Source organism: Seriola lalandi, unplaced genomic scaffold (genome assembly GCF_002814215.2).
Source record: "Seriola lalandi dorsalis isolate HSWRI2012SDOR001 ecotype SW California unplaced genomic scaffold, Sedor1 jcf7180002054683, whole genome shotgun sequence".
Lineage (NCBI taxonomy): Eukaryota > Metazoa > Chordata > Actinopteri > Carangiformes > Carangidae > Seriola > Seriola lalandi.
The window spans coordinates 316,898-342,554 of record NW_019525236.1 but is presented as its reverse complement, the minus strand read 5'-3'; the positions used below and the strand labels follow the sequence as shown (position 1 = coordinate 342,554).

At 44.7% G+C, this 25,657-nt stretch overlaps 1 protein-coding gene and 1 long non-coding RNA gene across 3 annotated transcripts in view; one reads left to right on the top strand and one right to left on the bottom strand.

Annotated features, from left to right (window-relative positions):
- The window catches only part of LOC147818186 (uncharacterized), a 12,357-nt gene extending 3,941 nt beyond the window's left edge, over positions 1-8,416 (bottom strand). The window contains exons 1-2 of the long non-coding RNA XR_015438235.1: positions 8,396-8,416; positions 8,311-8,361 (exon numbers count right to left, since the gene is read on the bottom strand). This is a non-coding gene — a long non-coding RNA (uncharacterized LOC147818186). The remainder of the gene's footprint in view (positions 1-8,310; positions 8,362-8,395) is intronic.
- The window catches only part of myocd (myocardin), a 109,354-nt gene that overhangs the window by 17,208 nt on the left and 66,489 nt on the right, over positions 1-25,657 (top strand). The gene's annotated exons all lie outside the window — the stretch shown is intronic.

The window sequence follows — 25,657 nt, the reverse complement described above, 5'->3', positions numbered from 1 at the left end:
TGGGGGGGGGGGGGGGGGGGGCAGCTGATCAATCAGTAGTGAGGGACTGGGCTTCATCAGGTGAAACCGTTCTGTAGTAAATGACGTTTGGTTAAATGAATAAAGAGTTTGATGGTAGCAGATTGTTATTTTCAGCAGTAACAGAAGAATCGTGTGTGTGTGTGCGTGTGTGTGTGTGTGTGTGTGTGTGTGTGTGGCTCACCCCCATGCTTACCTGAGCAGGTGGTATGATCCAGTGAGGTGAGGAGAGGAGGTGGCAGTGTTTTTGGTTTTTATGGCTTCAGTTATTTATTGTGAATATCTTGGACAGACGTACCAGGGTCTTACCACACAACCACCAACTGTCAATAAAGGCAAAAATAAATACAAATAAATCACAAATAATCCTCATTATTTATCCAGGGGACTCTTTTTCTTTTGCTTTAAATTATTGAACAAATCTTTTTCTTCAGTTCAGTTTTACATCTTTTTTAACTTTTCTTTATAATATCTCTTATTTCATGTAAACATGGCAAATTAAGGCATGACGTAACCTAGCAACATGTAGCAGGCCTGTTCCACTGTCTATTGAATGTAGTTAGTTAGCAACACTGATGCTAAGATGCTAATTCTTGAATTCAACTGTGTGAATCATTAATGTTGCAGTGACGTTCAGGTGTAGCTCTCCGACAGGTGAGTAAAAGACCTGCCACTCAGCACGTTTAATGACCAACATGTCCTCAGACCTGAAATAGCGCCTCTACGGTGGCGGGCCGTGCCGGGCCTTGGTTGTCACGGTAACAACAATAAACACACAGAGCGCACTGACAGCGGCGTACCGGACCTTCATCGCCACAGTTGCAATAATAAACGCTCATGTCTTGGTTTGAGGTCAAAATAAGAATGTCCTCAACATTAGGTGACCTTTGTTGTCATGGTTACAATAATAGCAGCGTGGTTAAGGTTGTCAAACGGTCATGGATAATAGAAAACAACATAAACTGCTGGTTTCACATGGGAATCCTGTGTTTTGTCGACCCTCCTCCTCCTGACATGGACTCTTCTCCCTTCGCTTCCGCCATCATCACTACGACCACTAGACGTCGCCTAGCAACAAAACGTAAGGATGGCTCATTATAACCTGCTGCACAGACGACCTGTGGGCTCGTTGTTTACGGTCTCGGTGAAGCAGTTGGCCGCACTGTCCTCTCATGTCATGTAATGGATGGACGCTTGGACAACTGTTTTGGGCGTAAATATCAGAATACAGGCAGCTGGTAGCTGTTAGCCGTTAGCTGGTAGCTGTTAGCCGTTAGCTGGTAGCTGTTAGCCGTTAGCTGTTAGCCGTTAGCTGTTAGCCGTTAGCTGTGTGTCACTGTGGTTCACCCTCAAGACAAACTGCTGGCTATCAACAACCGCGTCTTTATACCCATAAGTCCTTGCATTACTGGTGTGTGATTGAGATTACGCTCTCACTCTGGACACCTTGGTCGTCTTTAAAGAGGACTACGAGCTGCATTCGAACGCCTCAGGTGCGGTTTTCCACGGCCACCCACGCTTCAGTGAAAATTGCTTTCACTTGGCCCAAATAAGAAGATCGTAACACCCCCGGAGCACAACAAAAAAACAAGCTGTGCATCACACTAAAACTCTCTCCATGTTATCTGCCTGCCAAAGCTTTCTCACTTGTTTTATCTAGGAATACACTCTGGGAATCACTCCAGCTTGTGTTTTTGATTACTTTTAAGCCAAGATAGCTGAGAGCAGTACAGGGTCTGAGGCCCCATCCCGTGACCCCTCAAATCACTTTAATGCCCCACCTCTGACCTCCGACCTCTCGGTCTCGACCTGCACCCCGAAGTTCCCTGAAACGGCGCAGACGAGATTAAAGGGGATTCCCTCCATCAGCGACCTTCTGTTTCTGTTTTGTTGCTATTCTGAGGATAATCTCTGTTCATATTTCACCGTCTCCCCTTCGCAGTGACAGCCTCTAAAGTCCAGATAATGCAGCAGAGGAGGGCAGCGTCGTAAAATGGACTATTTGGCACAAAATCTGTCAATTCCTCTGAGGGTTTTATTCTCATTGTGCGTCCCGGGGAGCATCAGCGGGGTGAAACGCTGCCCACCCAAGGAGGCCCTTCTTGTGGGGAGAAGCCAGCAGCGTTGTCTCCTCTGTGGATCTCCAAGCTGTCCCCCATGTAAACAGCCTCCCTGCAGTGGGAGGAGGCGGACGCAGCAAACTGTATTACTCCAGCTGACAAAGCCATTCACTTCTGAAGAATGCAAATTTAGATTGCGAACGCTCCCTTTGCTTTATCACACTGGACAAACAGTGTTGAGTTATTGGGAGGATTATGAATAACGTTTTTTTTTTCTGCAGTGGAAAAAGGGAGATGTGGCCAAGATGGAGTCATCAGAGGTCCCTAAAATAGAGTGCAGTCTGAGAATGAAGCAGAGAAAGGTGAAGCGTTCTGGCTGCTGTGCTTCGGCTAAACCGCTTCTGCTTCATCACCCTTCCCAAAAAAACCTGATTCACTTCACTGGAATCCTCCCTCTGCTTTTCTGTGGATGAAGCCTGTTGGGGTTTTCAGAGATGCTTCATCTTTGTAAGTCGTGAAGCATTATTGTTTTCTTTTAATAAATGGTCTTTTGTGTGGTGTTTAATGTAAATGTTTTTGTTGAGGCGTGCTGCGTGGTGTGTGTGTGTTTACTTTGGCAGTAGCGGCCAGCGTATCCTCTTTTGTTTACGGGTCTCGTTGGCTTTTATCTTCTCACTCAGAGCGTCTAATACGAGTCAACAAGACGTCTCTGCAGAGCACGTGCACGCGGTGACCCTGCGTGCACACACACACACACACACACACCAGACACACACACACACACACAGACATGCACATGCAGTCTCGGTGTGTTTATTGTTCACTAGTGATAAATGAACATGTGTATTGGAGATGTTAGTAGAAATACTGAGGGATGTGCTGTTGCATTTCTTCTGCTCAAATCTCCACAGACGGTTTAGCATGGTTCCCATGACAAGGTCGCACCAGTGTGGTGGGCGGCGTCTGCCAGCCCCTTTATTTTATTTTAGACCAGAGGCTCATGGGAAAGCTATTTCGAGACCTTTTCCTGTTGGCCTCAGAAAACAGTGCCAGTGGTTTGTTAACAGGTGCAATGTGACCAGAAGGTTTTAAAAATAGCTTTGTTTTTACTCCACAGCCGAATGTATGCTTTTGTTTGGTTGGTTTTCATTTGTGCATGTAGGAGAGGGGTCAGGGGTCATGTGGTTTTCTCTATGGCTGCATTAATCTCATTTTATGTAGGGACGGAGTCTGGGACCCAGAACGGGAACTCGTGCGTTTCACTGTTTGTGAGGAGACTTTGTCATTTCACATCTTCTCTTCCTGTTTCACCAGCGTTACAGAGCAGCAGCTAATAAAACACCTTTATACAAGGTCTTCACCGCTACATCATGAATGTAGAAAACAGTCATTGACTAATGCTTCAGAGACAGTTATAAGGCCTTCATAAGAACAAGCTTTGGGTTGCCAGGTTGTAAAATATCCCCCTGGCTGATATTTAAAAGACACGTGTTGACTGGAGGATAAACAGCTGCTGAGTTCATCAGTGCAACGTCTCCACTGGATCATTTGACTTCTCACCTTCTGACAGAACAGGTTCATTAACAGCTGTTTAACATTTACAGCTGCGGACTGATTATTACAAAACCTCTTTATCATAGACGTAAGACATAACTGCACAGCTCTGCACATGATGGTGAACACTGGTGTATTTATTAATGAATTTATAACATTAAAAGCTAATTAGATAGACACCAGGGAGAACCTGGCAACCCAGAGGTCGTTTACTCATGGTGTAGTAGTACATGATTTATTGACAATTAATACAAGTATTTATAAAGTGATGTAGTCATGAATCTTCTCCGTATGGTTTACTAAACAGTGTCTTCTTTATTCTCTTTTTCTATGTTGTTTAACTGAATATTTAACATTTAACATTTATTATTAGAAGGATAAACCCCCTTGAGAATACAATTAACTAAGCACTCACACATACAGAGACGACCCCTCCCTCACCCACTGATGCCTCCTCATTTCATTTTTAAGAAAATAAATAAATAAATAAATATACACATACCAATAAAAGACATAAGTATGTATATGTCAATGAAACTAAAGTGATTCCAGCGATGCAGCACAAACACACACACACACACACACACACACACACACACACACAATCTGTTTGCAGCCTGATTACTCGTAACCTTTTGTGTGAGGAAGAGAGGGAGAAGAACGGAGAGTGAGGCGGAGGGAGCAACAACATTCATGGAGGAGCTGTAAAATATTCAGCCTCTCTTTCCTCAGCTGCTTCACTTTCATTAAGGAATGAAAATATGCAGCAGTTATGTAATTTCCTTTGTTTAATTCCTATTTATAAGTAGCTGTAGCAAATCACAATCTAATTTACAGAACATTTACGTCGTGTTAAATTTCCTTATATTCAGTTTTTACATTTAAACTTTTGTAAAAACAAAAAAAGGACTTTAAATACAGAGTTTTGTTGTTGGTTGAGTTTGAGTGAGTCCGATGAAAAGTTCAGACCGACTGTGAAGGGCTCGGAGAAATATGAATTAGTGTAAAAAACAAACAAACAAAGTGTAATCCATGTATTTATTAAAAAAACAAAGAGTAAACAGGGTCAAATAAAAGTTTGTGGAGCAGGTGCACATACATCACAGAGTAGTTCACACCTTTGTTGAGCCATTAAATAACGCAGTGTCTCATTTCTGAGATCAGTGTGTGAAAAAGAAAGAAAAGTAGTTTTTGTAACAGAATTATCAAAAATCAAAATATATATTTATATATTATTATATTGTTTATCCCTTTAAACATCTTCTGACCCTGCAGGTTTATCTTGAGATCCTCTGGGTGATGGAGTCATGTGTGTGTGTGTGTGTGTGTGTGTGTGTGTGTGTGTGTGTGTGTAGGTGTGTGTGTGTGTGAGGTACGTGTGTGTGTGAGATACGTGTGTGCGTGTGAGGTGTGTGTGTGTGTGTGAGGTACGTGTGTGCGCGTGTGAGATGTGTGTGTGTGCGCGTGTGAGATGTGTGTGTGTGCGCGTGTGAGATGTGTGTGTGTGTGTGTGAGATGTGTGTGTGTGTGTGTGAGGTGTGTGTGTGTGAGCGTGTGTGTGAGGTTTGTGTGTGTGTGCGCGTGTGTGTAAGTGTGTGTGTGTGAGGTCTGTGCGTGAATGCGTGTGAGAGGTATGTATGTATGTGTGTGCGTGTGTGTGTGAGATGTGTGCGTGTGTGTGTGTGTGTGTGTTTGTGAGGTCTGTGTGCCTGCGTGTGTGTGTGTCCGTTTGTGCGTGTGTGAGGTCTGTGTGTGTGCGTGTGTGAGGTCTGTGTGCGTGCGTGTGTGTGTGAGAGGTCTGTATGCGTGTGTGTGTGTGTGAGTGTGTGTGTGAGAGGTATGTATGCGTGTGTGTGAGTGTGTGTGTGAGAGGTATGCGTGCGTGCGTGCGTGCGTGCGTGTGTGTGTGTGTGTGCGTGTGTGTGTGCCACTGAGGGAGGGAATGAGTGAGAGATTGAAAGTCGTGTCTTTGGGAGCAGGACGACCCATGTGACTCTTCCTGCCCCTCTTTGTGTTTCCCACACAGTCTGACATGACTGGAGCTAAATCCACAGCATCACATTCACTAGGGCCTCTGTCTGCAAACTTCCCCCTACTTATGATTCATAGCTCAGTGAAGGGCACCATGTTTGCTTACGGTGCTGCCAGCTGCACATGGCAGCACCGAGCCGTGTGTATTTTTTTATTTCTTATACAAGATTCTCAAAATACCTCCGTCACTCCTTCCTCCGACTCAAACTCACGTACGCCGACGAGACGCTGCTGATCTTTGTTTTCACGTTTCATTTTCTGTACGTCCTGTGTATTTTAGAGTCTTTCCGTCTTTTAGCTCGTCGTAACGTTCGTGTTTACTGCGCTGATGTTCTGTACATGCCGTCTGCAGCCTGTGCTCCCGTAAGTGAGGGACTGTGGGAATTATCAGATAACGCGGTCTCTTATTATGAAAAAGTACCTAATCTGGATGCTGTTTCCATAGGAACAGGTGTAGTTGGCGTGCATGTTCAGTTTGTGTACAGCGCAGCCCTTTCTGCACAGAAATAGAGGATGCAATTATGTATTAAATCAAGCCTGTTTGTTTTTAGTAATCAGATGGAGCTAAGTTTTACTCGTTGCCCAGCGGGAGTTCACCGCTCTGCTGCGCCTCAAGCACAATACGAGTGGTTACATCCAGTCATTCAGTTCGGCCCTTTGACACAGCTGACGGTCATTTTTGTGAAACATTTTCCATCAGTTCACCAGAATCTGAGTCACGTTGTTATTTGTTTGTGCTGTTGTCCAGTACGCGCTCTATGACCTGGATCTGTGTGAGCGTTAACTCTGAAGTTAAAGTTTTGCCTTTCGTTGACCTCTGCCTGAGACAGAGTCGTCCTCCCTGAGCACGGGTACCGCGGCGCGGGGTGCATGTCGTCGCCGTTGTCATGCCAAGACGACATGGCACTTTGGCAGCGTCTCCTTCCCTCCGGTCCTCCGCTCCCCCAGGACCTCCCGAGAACACGGACCCCGCTTGTTTCCCATCTGCTGGGCTACAAACAGAACCAAACAAAAAAATGCTGCGCAGTGCTGCCAAAAGGCCCATCACCGAACGTCACTCCTACGACGGCCGCTGCTACTACAGCTGTGTGTCCATCAGGCCCGTAGTCACTGTCCCAGAATGTACAGGGGCTTTCCCCGCGGTCTGGACCAGCTATTTCCATCCTCCGCCTTCAACCCCCACACCAGCAGCCCCTGGGAACCCCTCATTTTGGCATCAACCCAGAAGAATTTTGTTTAGCTCTTTCGTTTTTTTTTTTGTTTTTTTTTTTATTAAATCCTTACTGGCCGTCAAATAATCTTAAACAAGATGATTTCGGATGAGCCCGAGACCTCGAGAGCCAAGTAAACAGACAGTGTGAAAGTTCGCGTGGAGCCGCCGGACTTCATGTTGGATTTAGATGGCTGATACTCGCAGAAGTGATTTGTTGGTCCCCGGCCTCTCGGCCCTCGTGACACGATCGCCGTCTGATGAGTTAGAAACACGGGATTTCCCATACATTCATCTGAGTGTGTCAGCAGCAGATCTGATAAGGGAATAGTAATGTCCCTTATCAACTGTAGAGTGTCTCAATGCTTTTTCCTTCTCTTTAGATTTGTGTGAACTGGCTCAGTAATCTATGATATATGCAGTCTCTCTCTTGTAATCATATTAGTAGAATAACAGAACCGACTCTGGACTGGAACGAGGTGTCGGGAGTTTTCTGTCTCTTGGCTTCAGCTGGATGTTTCAGTCGAACGGCACCACGACGTCACATTATGACATTTATCAAAATTAAAATCGCTCCGGGGAGAATTATTGCCATTCAACAATTTGTAGCACAAATCATAGTATTATGTCATTATGCTTCGCAAATCAGTGAATCAGTGCCTGACCACAGGCCAGACCACAACGGCTGCTTCCAGCTGACCCCTCTGGGACTCACATATACACCCCCTCCCCCCCCCACACACACACACACACACACACACACACACACACAGAGGACGGGAAAAGCAGTGGACTAAGTGTCACAGCGGGGGGATTGAGTGCAGCAGAAGAAGAAGAAATGAGAAGTGAAGTGAGAGTGAAGGCCAAGGCGACGACCAGGAGACAGAGCCAGAGGGTCAGATGGAGACAGAAGAAGAAAATCCAGCAGCAGGAAGTTGAGGAGGAGAGCCAGCAGAGCTGAGCGGAGGAACACAACGTGTCTCTCCCGCCCCCCCAGGGGGTCTGGGGATGGGACAGGGATGTGGGATACTGTGTTCCCAGCCCAGGACCCGGGCAGGAAACCTCCCCTGCATTTCTTGGAGGTCCTGGCTGCTCAGTTTGTCCGGCCTCAGCCCACCTCTGCAGACCCGAGACCTACAGACCACAGCATGCCTAGTCTTTATCGTGGGGGGGTGTGTGAGAGTGTGTGTGTGTGTGTGTGTGGGGGGGGTGACCTTGACTTATGTGTTCCCGTCCGGGGCTGAAACATGAAGCCAACACTGAAGTGATTAAAACCTGCAGTTCCTCTAACGACCACTAGAGTCTGGCTCCAACAGTGAGTCAGTCCCCATAGACTCCCATGTTAAAATGTCCGACTTTACAGCAGAAATAAACATGTTTACAGCCTGGTACAAAAACAGTTTTGGTCTCTAGAGCTAATTTCCTCCTTCATGACACCTGTTTATATAACTCACCTGTTTATACAACTCACCTGTTTATATAACTCACCTGTTTATATAACTCACCTGTTTATATAACTCACCTGTTTACATTTTATTAAGGACTACCGTTATGGAGAATAGAGGGCGTGGCCTCTTTGAGTGACAGGTGGGCGAGCGTATGATTGCCCCACACAAAGTCTCAGCTCCACACACGCCCCTCCTCTTTGTCCATTTTTGGATTAGCCGGGAGTTAGGGGCGGAGTCAGACGCTGCCAAGATGGCGACGGTGGAGCAGCTCACTCTGAGCTTCAGAAACTTGAGGGTCTTTATCTTTATTCACAGTCTGTGGTTTTTACTCCAGAACTGAAACTGATGAGGTTTTGAGGAGGGGAGAGAAAAGGTAAAGCTTTCTGTTCTTGGTTGGCAAGTTGAAGTTTAGTGGTGATGAGGTTGAAGTCATGTGACCGTGGTGTAGCTGGTTTATAGACTAACATTAGTTTTCCCTTTCCTTCATCATCACTCTTCTGACACTTTCTTTATCTGTGATGTATTTACACAGAAACATGACGGAGTCAGTCTGTTACACCTGCATGAAAGCTAGCTCAGCTACGTTTTCATAGCGTAGCCTGTTAGCTTAGCTTGCCCTCTGCCTGCACTGCACGTTCTCCTCTGAATGGATGTTTCCAATGAGGCTTTCCTTTTCTCGACACGAGTCAGTAGATTAAATCATTCAACAGCGGTTACATAACCTTCCAAACAAGCCGCAACTTTACGGAGTGCGTGCAGGTGTGTAGCCCTACACCTCTGACCATCATATATATGAGAAATATATACCATCATATCCTATATGACCTATTACCATCGTTTTTGAGTCAAGAATCGAAATCGAATCGTGAGAGTTTATAACTTTAAACTACTTGGATAACGTTGGGGAGGAAATGTTGACCGTTCACCCTGACCTCCTCCTCACAAAGAGTCTAATACACGTTTAGACCTTTGCACAAATGACTGCTGCTGTTGTTTTCCTCGAGAGGACAGTCTCAGTTTTCTTTACGGTGAAACAATAAAGATGGAAAAATCTCAGGAGAGAAAACAGAGCGATGTGAGTCGCAGGGACGTGCCGGAGAGAGAGGTCAGGCAAGGTAGAATAAGCAGCAGAGCGAAGGGGGGAGGTGATGAGAACGACCCAAAGGGTGCGAGCTCGTAGAGTTTGAGGCCGTCGTGAGGACAAAGCCGTGAGGAAAATACAAGGTGTTGGGGGCCGACACCGGTCCAGGACTGAAGGACTCGGAGGAGAGGTCCGGCTGAAAGAGGCCGGGAATCCTTGAGGGCAAACGAGGGATTAAAGTGGACAGCTCTGGACGGGGCTGCGGAGCGTGTGCGCCGTAATTGAATTTCACGCTCGCTGCCCTCTTCTGAAGTCGTGTAGCAAAGCGATCATTTGAAAAGAAAGCTATTAGTCAAGCCCTCTGCTAAGCTGAGAGCTGTGCCATAGGAAATCTGGGATTACCCAGGCAGCAGGCTCCGGTGTGCTCCGTCAAAACACAAGTGTCACGACGAAGCCGCAGGAATGGAGGGACAGCAGCGGTGCATTGTGGGCCGGTGATAAACACACATCACTGAGCCTGTGTATGTTTGAGCTGATGCTCAGGGTTCAGACATCTTAAACTGTGTTTTTGCTTTGCCTGCTGTGTTTACACACACACAGTCAGAGAGCCAGCGTGTTTTCCCTCCGCTGTCGGAGCGAACACCGTCACCTTCGCTTCTAGTCGCTTTCTGTCCAATGTAGAAATGTAGAAATGAATCTGGCGTCACCACAGACAATCTGCAGGTCTTGTGTGTTTAAAAAAGTTTAAATATATTTATTTGTGTCTCCTGGGTTTACACACCTTCAAACTAAAAGTGGGATTGTTTGGACAGGAAGCTGTTGCACCTTGCTTTGTGGACTTTCAGTTTCAAATTTCAAATCTGTCTCCTGTGCTCGGTCTTTTTATTGCACCGGTTCTCATCTTATATCTTTATTTTCAAAGTGACTCACACAATTAGGGTTTTATGAGACGGCTTCATCAAAATAAGCTCTGGTTGTAATTTCCTTTCTGCAGTAGTGAGTAAGAAAACTTTACTTTTTTTGAGCTGACTGGATAAACACAGATCAGCCACAACTTTAAAAGTTTCCTGCTTAAAGCTCTATCCAGTCCAAAGGTCTGTGTCCATGTGTAGTGTGATTATAGATCAGCTCTAGCTTCTATATTAATACTGTGAAAGTATCAAAGCCTCAGTCCACAGAGAAATGCACACAGCCTGTATTCAGAAACTGAGCCTTAAAACCAGCCGTCAGGACTTCTGGAACTTTGTGATGTCACAACAAAGCAGTCACCAAGCCCCGCCCACCTGGACCCACTGTCCAACACTTTTATTTCCCCACACGATATCTCACCAACGCCTGGACGAGACTTCAGATTTTCCACAATCATTCATTAGGACTCAAGGATGACCTGATTAGACTTTGGTGGTCAAAGGTCAAAGTTCAAGGTCACTGTGACCTCACAAAACACGTTTTAGGCCATAACTCACAAATTAATTCACCAAGTATGATACAATTCAACTCAAATGTCTATGAGGATAAAAATGAAGTGATGACATTTTATATCCAAAAGGTCAAAGGTCAACTTCTCTGTGACATCATAATGTTCTGCAGGACTTTGACGTGTTTTCGGCTCATTTCAGCCCTGACTGACCCCTCGCCACTTGCATTTTCCGCTGAGTTTTGCCAAGCTACAGCAGTAGTGGCTACAATCCGTAACCTGTGGTTGGCCGGGCCGTGCGTCACTCACAAAACGGTCAGCCAATCAGAAGAGAGGCTCAGAGACCGACACAAAACCACCTGTTATTGCTAGAGCTCCAGAAGGATGAGATGTAGGAAATGTAGAGACGTGGTTGGTTTTTGGTTCTTGAAACCACAAATTTATCTTTTTATAACATCAGAACTAAAAATAAAACACAGGAAAGTGTAAACTATGGGACCTTTAATGTTGTGGCTAATCTGTGTATATGTGGCAGTACTACAGTATATCACTGTATCACAAGACATTTACAGCCACCTGCAACAACATGTGTCCGCTCACATGCTCCAGGTGCAGAAGAAGAAATAATGATGGTGGGATTTCATTTTTTTTTACTTCACTCAATAATCATGAATTAATCATTTTCCAGTCATTATGTTTTGTATAAATGTGATAATTTTGTGTATCTGGATTTGTTTTTGTAATTCTTTACTAAAACAATATTTTTATTGTTTTAGAAAACCCAGAAAAATGTTGATTGACAGTTCTGGGAACGGAGACCAGGATGGAGCAATTATTCAGCTATTTACACATGTTGAGATTCTTTTATCAGGCGACATGTTTGATTTTCTTTCTCCTGATCTGTGAAGTGAGACAGAGCTACAGTATGCTTTAACTAAATACTGACTGGCATGTGCACTGAATCAAGCCTCACTGTTATGGTTACACATTTATTTTGGGCTAAGAAAAAAAAGGTCTGATGAAGCGGAGCCGTGCTGTTTGTTTGGTGATGCAGAATCAGAGAAAATAAACACGGCAACAGCACATTCATCAAACACACAACTGTTGCTTTTCACTTCCATTGTCCCAGAACCTGCAGCGGCACAGATTACACTGTTCCATGGCGGCCGAGATATTGTTATATGTCATTATAATATTTGGCATTTTTTTCATCAGCTGTGAAGCTGCAGTTCAGCAGAGGATGAAGTTATTTTATATGTTTAAAGTTCGTAGAATTTTTTACTTTCATTTATTTTAACATACTCAAAGTTTGGATCTTTAATTCTCCTGCACAAACTTTTTTATTTCTAATTCTAAAATAATTATGTTTTTGTATTTTATGTTCAAGTTGTGTTTTTATGATTTGATTATTGTATTTTAAGCATCAAGTGATTCTGCCAACAATTTCAATATTTTTATATTATTTCAGTGTTTTCAATATTCAATATGATAAATCATAATTCTAAGTCTTTATATCTGATTTCTGCCACAGAACATGAGTTGATATGTTTTTACACTGTAGGTCCTGCTCCCCGGTGCTGACCCGGCTGTGACGTTGTGATATTAGTATCTACGAGTCCGACTGTAGCTCACAAACTGTTTGATTGGAGCTGAATCTATTTAGAAAGTGACCGTTCAAAAATGTAGAAATTAAACTGTTTTTTACGCTAAAGTCAACAAACGGTTTGTCAGCGGCTTGGACGGCGAGCTGAACGTGTTTCGGGAGAGCGGGAGACGGATCAGCACTTGAGGAGTAAAGAGCTTTCTGCTGAAGTATAAGATTATATGTATATATACACAGACGGCGTTTTGTCTGTTTGTGTGGAGCTCGACGAAGACGGATGAGTTCACCTTCAAACGCTCCGTCCTCAGCTCTCACACCTTACGGTGGTTGGAACGTGTTGTAGACTGATTCTGACGTCTCTCTGTTTAAATTTCTGATTTCACATCGAGACCAATAGTGTTTTTTGTTTTTTCTCTCGCTCTCTCTCTCTCTCTGGCCGGCGCTGGAGGAATCTCAACACTGGACTGTTATACACAACATTCCTACACATGAAACTGTGTGCACGTTGCTCTTTATAATTTTGGCTGCAGACTGGGACAGCAGAGCCAGACACTGGAGCTTTACTTAAACTAACGTAGTTGTTGAAATGCTTTTATTTTTCACTTGAAAATATTTTTGCAGCATTAAATAGAAAACTCAGAAAGCTAAACACACTTGCGTGGTTCAGGAGTGCGGCAGTGTTTGCAGTGTTGCAGTAAATTCAGCACAGTGCTCGTGGACTGTGCTGATGGGAGACTCTCAGGACAGTTTCAGAGTGGTGTGGACGTGTGACGGCTCTCCCGACGCTTTCTGACAGGGCTCCTACAGCTGAGCGAGAACCTGCAGCTCACACTCGTTTGCTAATTAGCAGCCAATTAGAAAGCTGAGGTTTCAGCGTGACACCCCAGTGTTTGTTTCCTGCTGGGGAGTGTGCAGCACCGATATGACCCCGCACCAGTATCCATGGTTATGCTGTGGATCGCTGCTCACTGGCCCTGTAAACACAGAGGGGCCTTCACATGACACACACACACACACACACACACACACACACACACACACACACACAGGCTTAATATGCCCAGTGGCTTCAAACAGGATAAATCCAACAGGAAAGCTTAGATTTAAGACGGGTGTTATGTGATTTTTCCAGGCAATATTAATTTGTCTATTTTCTTGTGTCATATTTGTAAGTAAATCAGATTATAATATAATAACCTTTAGTTTTTAAACTTCTGAACCTCAACAGGAGTTGTAGTTTACAGCAGTGGTATTAAACAGGCGGAGGAATTCTTCAGGAGCACCGGTCACATTAAGATCATTACTGACATTCCTCTGGAGCAACTGTTGTTGGGGGATGAATCAATGAGCGTCTGCAGGGGATAAACAGAGCTCTGCTGTTTAATAAACCGAACTAATGCACCTTTTCTATCTGTATCACTCATCTTTATTGATTTTGAACATTGAACATCACTTTTCCAGAGTGGGTTGGATGTATCTTCCTCCGTCCCTCCCAACCCTGAACACACCATGGTTAACAAATGATATAATAAATAAATTACTTAAACATAGAAACATACATCAACGCGTTTCTATGCATATTTACATACGTGTAAATCAAAAGAGAGAAAGTAGAAACTAACGAGATACTAACAACTGGAGGTCGTATCCCTCCGCCACTCAGACTAGTTTCAGGTTACGTCCCTGTTTATCCTGTGTCCGGAGTAACGGCTAAAAAGTGTTTTGTGAGGTCACACTTACCTCGACCTATGACCTTTGACCACCAAAATCTAATCAGTTCATCCTTGAGTCCAGATGAACGTTTCTGTCACGGTGTGACTGAGACAGCGGAGGAGAAAGGCGGGAACGGTTTCCACAGCACAGACTGTATGTACAAACCGACGTCAACTGTAAAATGAAGCTAATACAGGAAGTGCCTTAAACCTGCATTCTATCTACTGACCATCAGGGGGCGACTCCACCGGCTGCATAAAGAAGTCGATGGGAAAACGACCCGACTTCTCACTTTATCTATTATTAACATTTTCCTCGTGTGTTTTCGGTCTCGGTTTGAAGTTTTCTTCAAAACAACATCTTTTCAAATTATGGTCGTGTGATTGACAGACAGGGTGATCAATCCAGACAGAGGCCAGAGCGAAGTGTCGGACCTCGTCATTGTGTTTTCAGCGGCCGTCCTCTTTCTAATCACAGTGTCTTACCTGGTGAAGCACTCACCTGTCCCACTGTTCACATCTCTGCGACTCTCCTCCATCAATCTTCATGGTTCTTCTCATTTTTACAACCATCTATTTATCAGCTACAAACATTTGTAACTGGCAAAAGTGTAAAACACGTCATAATTTATTCATGACTTACATGAGTCGTGTGATTGTGAATTTCTGTGCAGGACAAAAATACAACTATCTGACTCACTAAGTGAAAAGTAAGATATTTTAAGAAAGCATGAAAGATTTCAGGAAGTATTTTCATGCAAATCTCAATCCAGATAAAAGAAATCTTAAAATGACGTAATGTCAGAAGCGGTTTCTCATCAGCTGTTGGATTACAGTCACAGAAAGTGTTCGTCGCTTCAGACCAGTAACAGCCAACAGGACGATTTCCTCCTCACTCCCTGATTATCATCTCATCACAGCAGCTCTGCCTTCATCTGATCGCTCTCCTCCCGTCCTCTCCTCCCTCCCTTTCTTCTCCTCTCCCCCCTCGTCGTCTTCTTCTCCCTCGTCTCCCTCCCCTTCCGTCCCCCGGGCCAAACTCCTGCCACCTCAGGGGCTCAGCAGAGAGCTTATTTGGGTGCTGCCTCCCTGAGAGGGCCCATCCAGGCTGCGTCAGATTCCTCTGGCGCTGCCTCTGCTTGTCTTGGAAACACAACAGAAATCACAAAGGAAAAGAGCAAAGGAGATAAGATGTTACACGCGTCAGAGCCCGTCTTTTTTCCAAGTAGCGAGAGCTCATAAACATGCGTGACAGGGCGTCCGGGCCCTCCTTAGTTTTATTTTTTATGACTCTCTCTCACACATGAGATCAGGTCTTTCTTCACACCTTGGGCCCGGGATCACCTCGCCGTCTGTGGGCGTCCGTCCTCCTGCGGCGCGGTATCACCGCTCCACAGCTATCTGCAGCCTCTTGGCGAGATCGCTGCAGAGCAGCAGAGAGAAAGAAGCACATATTTTACAGTTTGCGAAGCTTTGAGTCTTGCCAATTAGACAAAACACAATCACCATATTAGTCCTCACGTATCTGCACTCATCACAAATAGATATTTTTCGAGGTCTGTGTCCAAAGTACAGCTATTTGTTATATCAGCAACATAGGAGTGAAACAGCAGACTTCGATTTAGATGACATCATCCCGCTGCACTTATCTGTATTAGATCTCTCTAAACACTCAGAGATGCAGAATTATTTCCTCTTGAGTAAATATAACAAAGTGATGCGGTCAAGGATTTGGATATGTGGAGGCATTCGCTAAATACTTAATAGCCAGCGACTCATACACCAACTCAAACAGCACGTCTCTGACAGAAGACGGCGTCTACGTTCACTGTGTTTAACTAGAGCTGTGAAAGTCCACAGGTTACGCTGATGTGGAGACTCGTGCTTCTGCTGTTTTAAGCCGATGTGACACCGATTAAACAGAACAGCATCTCGTGAGTCTCCTCTCGCCGCTCCGTGTCTGATGAGGCCGGCGCAGCCTCAGATCTCAGAGACACGGCAGACACGTCTATTCACAGCCTCCTGCAGGAAAAAACGGACATTTGGAAGAAAAAAAAAATCCACACATGGCCCCTGTCAAGCAGCTCGGTGGAAAAGCGTCGGGGCGAGGCGCCTCTGCAGCGTGTCACGCTCAAATGTTTGGGTGCAGGAATGTGCTTGTGTGTACCGCTGCTGCTCTGTGTGTCAGCTGCTGCGGCGATGATGGAAAGTCACGGTGGAATGAGACACTTTGTCATCAAATGCAGCGTCTCAGCGCGGGGGGGGTGGGGGGGTGGTGGGGGCAGAGATCCTCGTGAATAATCGTGATATAAATGAACGAAACACTGTCAAATTAATTTTCCTTTATCTTTATAATATCAGTGTGTACAAATGGGATCATGATGGAGATGTTTGGTGACACCAGATGGCCCCCCCCCACCACACACCACACACACACACACACACACACACACACACACACCTGTCAGAGCTGGAGGCTTCATCAGGTGGTTTTTTCTTTTTCTTTTTAAACTGACAAGTTGACATATTCTCCCACTTCAGGCAGCGATTGGCCGAGTGCAGAGGATGTGAACGTCTCTCTTGAGCTCTAATCGCTCTTTCTTTACACAAACACATCTGTCACTTACCGTGTGTATAAACAAGTGCAGCGGCGAGAGAGACCGTCCAACACTGTGTTATTCCCACAGATAACCTTAAAAACTTTTTGCCTCCAAAATGTGTCAAATTTCACCGTCACAAACGGCGCTGTGTTCTCGTACAGCCGGACCGCTCTGCAGCACCGTGTCAGCTGCCATTAGCTTGTTTCTTAAAACCACTCACAATCGTCTCGGGTGGCGCTGAGCCATTAAAATGGCTGATTCCCAACAAACAACAGCAGAGACGTGTGTGTCGACCGTGTGGTTGCACGTGATCCGGATCTTCATGTGAAACTCGCCGTTTTCAAGCGTGTTCCTGCGTTTCGGAGGTTGTTTGTTGTTGTTTTCCTGCAGCGAAGGCGATTTGAAAGTGAAAACGGCGACAGGAAGAGGAGGCAGACGGGGCTCGTGTGAATCTGCCAGTTTGTTAGAAAAGCGTCGCATGTGTAGGAGAATGTAGCTTCAATTGTAAAGTGCTTTGAGTGGCACAGAAGTGCAGTATATTTACAACGCTGCCTGGAGTAGGAGCCTGATGGCTAATACCTACAGCCCTCATCAGGCTAATGCTGCTGTAGCCACGTCTGTAGACGAGAGGTTAACTCTTCTCAGGTCACATCTTTATTGTTTGTCCATCAGATCTGAGAACTGATCAATGCTGCTGATGTTTGAGTAGAAATGAGAAGTCAGACACTGAAAGTGAAATTGATTAGAATCACTCCGGCTACTATAAAGTGCCAGTCTTGTTCTCAACCTCTCTGATGTCTGACTTTGTGACGATGTTCCCACGTCTCACTAATTATTTAGGTGTTTTTATACTACGGTGGAAAAATATAAAATGAAACTCACGGTGACGTACAGCGTGTTCTGCTGCTGCTGCTGCTGCGTAGAAAGTGGTGGAAGCTTTAAATCTAATTGTGTTTATGCAAACATATGAAAAGCTCAGTAAAGTTTACCCAACGACAGACGCATGTAGCTGCTGAGAGTCGAGCTAACGGACTATTTTAGTAGTTGATGCAATTCTGAACTTGCATACAATCACGGCCTGGCAGTCACGGAGCTGATAGTTAATCACTTAAGAGTGAAGCGACCTCTGAATGAACGTTTGGGGGAAATTCGATTGTGTTGGAGGGGACTTCAGAGCCGTGTAAGAGCAGTGAGGTAATGGCGGCGGAGCTCTGGAGGAATTGCCAGGTTTCATTCTGGAGCCCACGTTCAGGTCGGGTCTTAACATGGGGAGACCTAAGCAGGCGGCAAATGTGTTCGCTGCCACTCATAATTACTGTCACCCCACCACTGCCATTTCCTGGACCACTTCAGTTTGTTTTCTCAGCTAAATGCACTTCAGATGAGCGCTGTTACGTCAGCGTGCAGCGCCTCCAGGAATCTGCACGAGCTGCGCTTCATGTTGCGGCGGCGGCTGAAGGGAAGCAAAGAGGCCGGAGTGACGTCTCACGTCACGGCAGCTGAGTGGATCTCAAAAGATTGTCACGAAGATGGAGGGAGGGAAACCTCTTTTTTCTCCTCTAACACGTCGCCACGCTCTTATGTTACAGACTGCAGCTGACGTTAAGCAGATGTTTACATTATGTCTGGGATTTCAAGGTTTTTCATTTCTTTTCCATATTCAGACGTCGTGTATGAGCTGCACTCGTAAAGCTTCAGCCCCCGATCAATTCTCAGCAGGAGCAAATGGATTTTTGGGACAAATAGACTCGAATGTTGAGACTCTAGTGGTAAAAGTCGTCTGTGTTTATGTATGTATGTGTGTGTGTGTGTGTGTGTGTGTGTGTGTGTGTGTGTGTGTGAGTGTGTGTGTGCGTTACATAATCCAGGAGTGTGTGAGCAAGTAAGTGTATGCAAACAAAGATGGACTCATGAACACATGAAACTTAGATGTTTGAGACCTTGGTGTCGTCAGACCCCTGGCGCTGTCAGAGCCACCGAGGAGCGTTACCCAGAATCCTTTTGGACTCCGTAGAACCAAGTGTAATGTAAATATTGCTTCCGAGGAATGTGGTTTCCTAGAATTGAGATCATGGAGACGCGTTATTATTAGCAATACCTGCAGTGACTTAAAATAAGAGATCGATGATGTGCCATCTTCTCTTTCCACCGTTACTACGTGTCGTCACTCGCAGAGCGCGTCCAGCCTCCAAACACAAACAATCACATTTACTGCAGATGAAGTCAGGTACACAGAGCCGCGGCAACTGACTAACAAACAGCTGACGACCTGCTTTTATTTGTATATTACAGGATCGTTGTTACTGATGAAAAAAAACAACTTCTGAGTTTGAGGCAGGTTCTCTCTTTTTCTTTTCTCCCTGTTTTAGTGATTTGGATTGTTTTGCTCTGTTTGGTGTTTATGTATTAGGTATTTACTTTTTACTTTTTTACTTTTGTGTTTTATTTAATTTAGTTTTTCTCCTTGTTTCATGCTCATAATTTCCTTCACTTCACTGGTGTGAAGTTATTTCCATCATCTTTCATTATCATATTACTCATTATGACTCATCAAACTCATTGTTGTTGTTTACAACTGAGTCTCATAGAAGCTTTAACACAATAAAAAAGAATGTAGATTAAACAAACACTTAAAACATATATTAGTATTGTCTTTTTTAATATTGGCATCATCCAAAGAAGAAATGAAAGGCGTTATCTCGTAGTACATTAAGAGAAGGATGGAGCACCGTACCTGCTGCTGCTCACAGGTGTTTCCTGTCGGCTGTTTGACCCTCGACCTCTGGTGTAATCTCTGCAGAGTGTTTGGGATCATTGTCGTGTTGGAAACTTCCTCCTCCGCCGAGGCGTCTGTTCATTCAGTCTTTGGGCACAAACCCACGTTCATAGTTCAGGTGTAGTCCTTATGCTGTAGAGCTCACAGGTGATTCAATTCAATTCAATTCAATTCAAAAAACTTTATTTGTCTCCAGGAGGCGATTTAAAGGCGACATATTAAAAACACACAAAAAATAAGACACACCAACATCAGTGCAAAAAACTAAACAAACAAACAAACAAACAAACAACGCTGCAAAACAAACCTGTAATATTATAAAAGCAGCTGTATGAGAGATAATCTCAGTGCAGTAAGAATCTATGACACATAAGTAAAGTGTGTGTAGGTGTTTATCTGGTATATGAGGTATGTGAGCGTGGAAAAGTAAACTGACTGTTTGTACTTTGGGGCCAATAATTCAACTGTAGTCTGTCTAACCTGTTTGCTTTTAATTATGCATAAGATCAAACACCTTCACTTCAACTAATATTAAAATATTAAACTTATTATTTATCAAATCTCATGATTCCCAGTGGGAAACACTGGTTCCCATATTATCCTATAAACTGGAGAAACATCTCCCCTACACCTTCACACTGCCTCGTTTACATTATTACCTTTCTTTAGTTCCAGTTCTTTACATCAGTCAGAGTCTGATCATAACAGACTGTCATCAGGAATGTCACACCCACAGTGTTGTGGCACCTTCATGTGAAACTGCTGCAGAACAGCTGAGCGGCCGGTCGGCGGCCGGTCGGTCGCTCCTCTCTGCCGAGGAGACGACGTGACGGGGATGAAAGCCGAGGGTTTTTCTAACGGAGACCCGGTCGGAAACCGAGTCTTTCTTCTCCAACTTGGATTAAAACCGATTCTCCTCCCGGTGACACACGGCAGGACAGAGGCGAGGTAAACACACGGTAGCCTCTTAGCTTGCAGCCTGACAAACAAAGCCAGTATTAATTGTCAACACAGGTTTTCTGAGACGGGACACTGAAGGAAGCCGGGGAATGCATGGAAATGCATGAATGGAAAAGTGGCAGAGTGGATTCCAGGGAGGTCTGTGGCTGTTTTGCTGCTGATGGGTATGGTGCGTTAAAGCTTGTCACACAAAGCCCAGCAGAAGTACACTCTCTGTAAACTTTCCGGGAGCTTTTTAAACACAGAGAGTGCCAGCCTACCCGACCAGAGACGTAGCGGGAGGCACAGCCAAAATGTCACCGTCCGCACACACACAGTCCGCACACACTCGGGTGTGTGAGATTATACGGTTCCTTTATATTTATATTACCTTATGTATTTAGATTACATGGCTTCTTTGTGTTGAGCAAGTTAAACACACAGGCCATTATTCAAGATGCCAGCGGTGAGTCTGTTGAGCGGCGCAGGGGCTGCTGGGCCGAGCAGCTGTGATGTCACAGAGGTTATTGCAGGACAGGTACCGGCGGACTGAACAATCTGAACATCGCTCACTCACAGACGATCGGCAGTTCACAGCTGCCACTTCATTTAATGAACTTTTGATTTTGCCTTAATATACAAACCTTCAGCGTGCCGACGTTCGGCCTCTTTGTTCTACAGCACGACGTCACTTACATCGACGTGTTTGACCCAAAACACATATAAAACATTAAATGGGATTTTGGAAAATGAACATGCGCAATATAATAAATAAATAATAATAAATAAATAAATAAATAAATAAATAATGCAAATAAGAGACCAAATCAAACAGTTTGCTTAATTTTCTCTATAATAAATAATAATACATTTTCTCGGTAAATCTATAATGTCTTTGATCTGTAGATAAATGAATAATCAGACGCTGAGGACGAGTTCAGAGACAAACCTCAGAGCAACATCACTGTGGCTCCTGTAGCTCGAACACACGACACATACAGAAACACAGGACCGCCTTCCTGGAATTAACAGAGCAAGTTATTGTGTTTCAGGAGCAGCGTGATTTAATCTTCATACATCAAACAGCTGATACCAGCAGAATAAAACATAAACAAACACATAAACACGTCGATGAAACATCTGTAAACACCACAGCTGCAGCACATTTACACATAAACACACGAGACACAGAGCTCCAGTTTATATCGTATAAACTGCACAAACAAAATCAGTCGGTCAAACTTCTTCAGCTGCTCGTCGCTCCTCGCAGTGTCAATGTCACCGTGTTCGATTCCGGTTCGTCCTGTGACCGTCACCGTGGTTCTGCACGATCAACCACAGTCACAAAGGCCCGGTCTCTCAGGCGAGCGCAGCAGAATCTTGTCCTCCATCTGTGGGATCCGTTTTTTTTAAGGCGTGTCGCACCGTCTGCCGCGGCGTTTTGTTTTTCAGGTTCGCTGTCTGTGCCGTTCCTGTGAAGGTGACGTCACGGTAACGCCTCAAGGGACTTTCTTCAACTTGGGCACAAACATTCACTTGGACTCAAGGCGGGACTAATTTAGATTTCAGTGGTCAAAGGTCAAAGGTCAAAGTCACTGTGACCTCACAAAACATGTTTTCAACTCAAGAATTCATAAACTAATTTATGACACAATTTAACTCAAATGTCTAAAAGGATAAAAAAAAGAAGTGATGTCGTTTTATGTCCAAAAGGTCAAAGGTCAACTTCACTGTGACATCATAATGTTGCAGGCATCATTGAACACTGTACCTCAGGAAGGAGAGACTGCGACCATGTGACCTGGCTGCTTGGCGGAGGCGTACGAACATGTTGGAGTATAAACCGCTGACAACACGTCCGACTCCGTCAGGAACAGAACCCACCGAGGGAGAAGAGATGCTAACGCTAATGACAGAGCGCAAATGATTAGCAGTGGCGGCTAAAGCGGCTCCTTCAGTGTCAGGCTGCGTTAATGAACCAGTGTCGTGCACGTGAGGTAAAGACCCCACAGATCAGACCACCGCAGGAACTGTCCAGTGTATTTTATTGATGACGGGTTCCAGTCCTCTCGCGTCTCAGTAAATGGGTCCTCGGTGTTCCTGTGAGTTGGATCAGGATCGGTCCGGTTCAGAGGAGGTCACGGTCGCTGCTGATGGATTTAAATCAGACTGTCCTTTGCTTCTGTGTAAACATGTGCACGTTTGGCTGTGAATCCTCTCAGCACGAGTCGTGGATGAGACGCAGGATGAGGCCTCATGCACTCAGTCCGGACACTTGTATTTGGCGTATTTTCCCTCAGGTCGTCGTCCTCGGCGGCTCGGCCGGGAGCTGCGGCGCCTTCCTCTCGCAGCGTGGAGAGGAATCTGCTCCCGCTGCTGCGGCGACAGTTCCTCATCCACCACGTGCCACTGTCTTTGATGTATGTGACGAGCTCTGAGGGCCGGGCAGGATTGGAAGATGATGGATTCATAGAAAGCGTGTTTTTCATAACACTGTGGACACATCTGCTGAACTGTAAAATATTAATGGATCCTCTTCCCTGGAATGTCTTAATCTCTCTTGGCATGTGCGACCAGACAAGACATGACACAAGCCCCTGCTGCTGTTTCAGCCATTCCAGCTCATTTCTGTTGATTGTGCGCTAAAGTGGGTCTGGGACATCTTCCACCGTTTTCCACAGTGAAAAGTGTGGATGAAAACGCCCGTGGCTCGATTCCTGGCGTGATTGATGTGGATAAAGGCCGTCAAGCTAAACAGTTTGAAGGAGGGGAATACTAGAAGCCCAGCTGCATTGACGAGAGCAGAAACACGTCGGGCCGACTGCAGCTCCTCACTTACCCTCTCATACTAATCACTAAATTCACACACTTAATGCAGCCGTGTGACAGAAGTTTGGACGACGTGTCGGAGCCCAAATATGCAAAAGATCTTATAGGAAATAATAAACACAAATTATCATCTGGATCTAAAGAAATATACATTTCCAAGCTGAGACGCTGCAGATGCTGCTGTCTCTGCACAAATGTGTCTCCAGCCCCAAAACTCAACAGGAAGGACGTTTAACTGATGTCACATGGTTTAGTTCCTGTGTAATAAAGTTCACTTCAGTTGTTACTGTGAAAGGAACATTTCACAGTCGTCACTCAATCCGACACAGTGACAACGTGAAAACAGAAGTTTACACATTTGTGCAAATATATTAAAAAGTAAAAAAGTGCGATCTCACATTGACAGAAGTATTCAGACACTTTACTGTGACACTTCTGGTTCCTCTGGATCATCTCTGACATGTTTCTACCTGTGGTAAAGTCAGCTGATTGGACACACACCTGTCTACATCAGGTCTCACAGGTAACAACACAGCAGAAACCACGAGGAGGGAGGAGCTGCTGCAGAGCTCAGAGACATTTCTGCACAGCGGCCTCCATCATTCTGACGTGAAGAAGTCTGGAACAACCAGGACTCTCCTGCAGCTGGACCTGGACCGACACATCAGGGAGAGGAGACCCAGAACCTGACGGTCCCTCTGAGCTCCAGAGAAACTTCTGTGGAGAGACGTGAACGTGTCGGTCCACTGAGCCTGAGAGGATCCCGGTGTGTGACATCAGACCCGAGACGACCGGAGGCTGTAACAACTGCTGAAGCTGCTTCGACTGAGCGTCTGAATACTTCTGTCAATGTGATACTTCACTTTCTCCTTTTTGAAACACTTGCATCAGGGCCTCTCAATTAATCGAAATATTATCGAAATAGCAATATGGTATTGATTAAGGTAAAACGTGTCACAAAATTTAGTTTTATTTTATTTTATTTTAACAGGAAGTCCCACTGAGAAAAGATACAGCGACGTGTTGTTAGCGCTGTGGAGCTACAGAGACGATCATGTTCACGTCTGTTTGGTACAAGACCAACAAAAATCACATCATCATCCTGCTCAGATTTTTTTCTGTAAAAAATTAAATGTAGAAACAACAATTCTAACTGAAATCACAAACATCATATCTGCCAAAAATAATCTCACTATGATTTTTTTTTTTTGCAGCCTTAATTTGCATAAATGAATTGTGTTTCCACCTTGTCACTGCGGGGAAGTGAGTGACGCTCTGTGCTCCACCTGCACTTTATTATGACGGAACGTGTTGAATCACATGTTCTTTATCAGACAGTAAACAAACACTCGAACACACCCTCAACCCTAATTAGACTCTGCAATTAGAAACAATCAAAATAATATCAAATTAAATATTATATATTATATATATGATATATATATAGAGATTTTTTACAAGGAGTTTAATATGATAAAACAAGGTAAAGAAGGTCGTGTGCTGGAAGAAAGAAAGGAGGAGAAACAGCAGATACATGAATTATTAAAATGTGTGTTAATTTACAGATTGTGTATTATTATTAGAAATAGTGTTTCTACCTGTTTTTGAAAAATAAAGACAGATACATTTCCACATGAACAAACAAACACTGACCTCGTTTGTGTCACGTCAACAGATGAATTAAAACGGCGGAGTCGTTACGAGACGCCGCGTCACGGACGTCGAACAGTTTACCTGCTGATTTTCTTTCATGTCTCTCCGTCGCCACGTGCAGCAGAAACAGTAACTGCAGCTTTTTCCCTGTTTATTTGAAACATTTGACCTTTCAACTTTCTCCAGTGCTCCGTCTGCCATAAGTTACAGAGCTCTGTGTACGCATCAGCTGTCACCCGCTGCTTTTAGGGGCCTTCCAGACTAAACCACATCGGTCATAAAACAGGTAAAAAGTAAGAAAAATGCTGCGCTTGTTTAATGCAGTTTCAAATGAATACTCTTAATAATCCCGAGTTCTGTAATAAATCCAGACTGAGCCGAGGCCGGAGAGGTGCAGACGCTTCATCCTCATGTCTTATTGTTTTGTTTACATTCTTCAGGATTAGCGGAGCAGCGTTTTTGTTTTTCTCTTTTTACTTTTCTTTCCGTCGGTTTATTCTCTCTTCTCGTTCCTTTCGCTCGCTGCCTGCTTGGAGACGTGCGTTTGCACCGTCATACTTTATAAATCCCGTAAATGGGGGATGAAAAAAAGGCCACTGGGCTTTTCTGGATACTTCTTCAAAAGCTCGGCTCTGTGTTTACAGGTTGGGGAAGGGCTGGGCTCGGGGATGTGGAGCCTGCAGTCTTTTACAACGTTGTCTTGTCTGTCACTTGACAGTTGACTGC